The sequence below is a fragment of the Oxyura jamaicensis genome, chromosome 2, assembly GCF_011077185.1.
Source record: "Oxyura jamaicensis isolate SHBP4307 breed ruddy duck chromosome 2, BPBGC_Ojam_1.0, whole genome shotgun sequence".
In the NCBI taxonomy this organism is placed as follows: Eukaryota; Metazoa; Chordata; class Aves; order Anseriformes; family Anatidae; genus Oxyura; species Oxyura jamaicensis.
In genome coordinates, this window is record NC_048894.1 from 127,746,363 (window position 1) to 127,749,861 (window position 3,499).

The 3,499-nt window shown below is 30.6% G+C and overlaps 1 long non-coding RNA gene across 1 annotated transcript in view; it reads left to right on the forward strand.

The window, feature by feature from the left end:
* The first annotated feature begins 540 nt into the window (after positions 1-540).
* The window catches only part of LOC118161823, an 11,776-nt gene continuing 8,817 nt past the window's right edge, over positions 541-3,499 (forward strand). Inside the window, exon 1 of the long non-coding RNA XR_004748183.1 lies at positions 541-721. This is a non-coding gene — a long non-coding RNA (uncharacterized LOC118161823). The remainder of the gene's footprint in view (positions 722-3,499) is intronic.

Sequence of the window (3,499 nt, forward strand, 5' to 3'; positions counted from 1 at the left end):
ATAAAAATAATAAAACACACACACACAAAGAAAAGTAACATAATTAAATTGAAGATTTTGAACTTAAATTGTATACATTATGATCGTAAAATGGTAGAACAGCTGCTATCTTCTCAAAACTGAGATTTTAAATTCCAGAATAACTTACATTACAAAATATGAAAGCAATAGTTATTTGCTTTAAAATGAACTAAATACTAAATGTCTGTATATACAGTAAGATTTGGTAGCAGTTTAAATGTTTTGCAGAATACTGAATCCAAGTTTCTTTATTTAACTTTACTGAAATATAAGGAAAGAGTTTTAAGCCAGGTTTTAATATATTTGTAGGATATATTCCCCTCAAGATTTGGGAACAGAATGATGCTCTTCTCCTGCAAACATTATTTGTCCAGCTCTTACAGAGTGTTGCACTGCATTACATTTAAAACAAAGATATCACTTGGCTTGGGTTTAAAATGTAATGCTTTTTTCTTCTTCTTCTTTTTTTTTTTTTTTTTTCTATTTTTTTTTCATATATATCTTTCAGCCCAAGAACTTGCCAGTCAAGATGAAAAACTTCTTCTAATGGAATCCAGCTTGAAAGCAACTCAAGAGCAGCTAAGTGAGCAAATAGCAGAAACCGTTCGCCAAGAACAGAACAGTAGAAAATCACAGACAGAACTGAAGACCGAGAGAACATATTATAGCATCTGAAGAAGAAATTAGTGATTACAAGTGAGTTATTGCTTTTTCAGTATTTGATAAGCAGAAGACATAAAGTCAACAGTAAATCCTTTTAATATATACTGTGTTAAACACTTTTTCAGGTAAGATACAATACAAATATATTCTATAAATATTGAATAAAATTTAAAATCTAAATGGTTAAGATATGTTTTAAAATAGATTGTGCACTTAAAAATTGAATTTAAAAATATTGTTGTTAGTTGTCTTTTTAAATTTTGAAATGAAAAAGATTCTGTGGTGTTGAAGCAGAATAATATGTATAATTATTCTGTATATAATCAATGTATAATCAATGTATATATTGATTGTATTTTCATCTTCCTCTTTTTAGAGAGCAAAGTTTACTTGTGGGCCTTACTATCCTTGTATATTTTTTAAAAGAAGCTGTCTCTAAGCAAGACAGTATCAAATTAAAGGAAATTTGGTAAGAGCAAGGTACATATGAGGTTGCTATTAAATAAAATAAAATAAAATAAAATACATATTGTGCTTTAGAATAGCTTACATTGAAAAAAGTACCTCTGTTCTTCTCAGAGTAATTTAATATCTATAAGTTTAAATGTTAACTCTCAAGATTTAATTAAAAAGTACTAATCTTCAATAACTATTATGTATAAATTATCATGATTTAAAAAATATTTTTGTATTGAGCCACTGATTCATTATTTAAATTTCTCATGATTTAGAGTATGGTAAAAATTATTCACTTCTGTTGATTTTTGCCTTTTTGTATGCAAACTGTTACTCTCTCCTTACAAATGTCATATTAAAAAATAGCTAAATAGATAAACAAAATCTCAAGCTGATTTTTAATATCAGAAGCAGATGAATACTTTATACGAGGCAGTTTGACTGAAAAAAATCTGTTCATTCAGTGGTACGCTGAACGTTCAAAGCTAAATATTTTATCTCAGATTTGTGGCAAGCATCAAAAGATTGTCTCAGCATATCTCCTCTGAGGGAAGGTTTGTTAAGTTTAGATGCAATAAACATAATATGTCTAAAATCACAATATGACAATGTTGTAATTTTTACACTCAGTGTAAATGACTTTTGGACTGAAACTTCACCCTTTCTGTAGTCAAAAGGTTAAAGTCAATTTTATTTGCTGAGGACTGGGAAAAGGTTCATAGAAAACAAAACAAAACAAAAACATTGTCTTCAGTAATGTGTCTTCATTTCTTTAAATAAAATAGCTTGGTGGTTTTCAAACTCCAGTTATTTCTCTAAAGACATTACTACTACTTCTCTAGGGAGACTAGTGACACTGATTTGCTTTCCTAACCTACCTTGACTCTTTTGCTACAATAGGTTTTCTTAACCATTTCAAGTGATTCCTCAGTTGCCAAAATATCATGTTATGCAAATTCCTGTGGATACTTATTTGAAAATAAAAAGGTTAAAAACTTCTAGGACTACTGGTTGTAACTTATTGTGAGATAGTGGTGGTGGTGTTAGGGGCAAGGAGGGGAGAACTGAAAATTCCAGCTGTATCTGATCAACCGTATGATGAAATACATTTGAGGGAGAAGGAATTTTGCAAAAGTTGAATGAAATGAGTCTGTTGTTGAACTAGATATTCAAATGGTAAATATTAGAAGACTTTGTGAGATACTTTCGGTTTTACATTTTTACAGTATACATTGTGAACAAATCAAAACTTGAATGACTCTGTTAACATATAAAAATTATTAACTAAACTACCTTTTTCTATTCTATTTTCTATATTAGTTCAGTGACTTCAGAAGTTTGTTATTTTTGTACATGAGCATAATAAACTTTGAGTATGGGGAGTTTTTTGATAGCTGTATAGATTATTAAAATATTTTTATTGACTTTTTATTGTTTAAGTTTTGACTTCAAATTTGTAATAGTTGAATATAAGAGTACTGTGACATTACTGCAGGATCATAGAGAAGTATTTGTCAAATTAGGAGAATTAACACTGTAGATTTAAAATAACAGTTTTAACTAAGTTGAGCTAACAAAGCTAAACTCTTAAAATTAATAAAATACAGATTTTAAAAGTTGAAATCTTCCTTTAAAATAACATTTTACTCTATATCTGAAAACAAACATGTTGTGCCAGTATCTGCTGTGCTCAGTTCCTTGGGAGACAGAAAGAACAATGGATCTTTGTCCCCTGGGTCTTCTGGGACAGGGAATGTCATAAAGGTTATGACAAGTCACTATGAAGGGTACAGCACATGTTGTAAAGCAGGATCCCTTTGGTGCTGACTTCTACGAAGTCATACATTCCTGGATTTTACCTACTGCCCTACTTAGTGATTCTGGCAAATGCAGCTTGTATCAAGGTGAGCGCATAGGACCTTACAATGAAAAATACAGTGCAGCATAAATTGATGTATTTAAACTACACAGAGAACTAAGATTCTGTTATGGCTGTTGTGGGGCCTTTAAGGGGAAAAGTCCGTTTCTGCATGTTTTTATTTCTTTGTTATGAAATCATATATTAAAACTTATTTCTCCTGGAAGTGGTAAAAAGGGAAGGGATTGAAGAAAATTTAAAAATAAAAGGAACATTATTTAAATTAGTTACAAAAATAAAAAATAATTAGTTTTAAAATAGAATAAAAATATTTTCTGCTAACTTCACAAGATGCCAAAAATGCATGCATTCCAGGTGGAAACAGCTAAATGTTTTAAATGGTCACAAGAGTTGTTCACTGTATACTGATTCTGGAAGAAATAAACTTAAAGTAACACCTGGGGGGGGGGGGGGGGGGGGGGGGGGGGGGGGGGGGGGGGG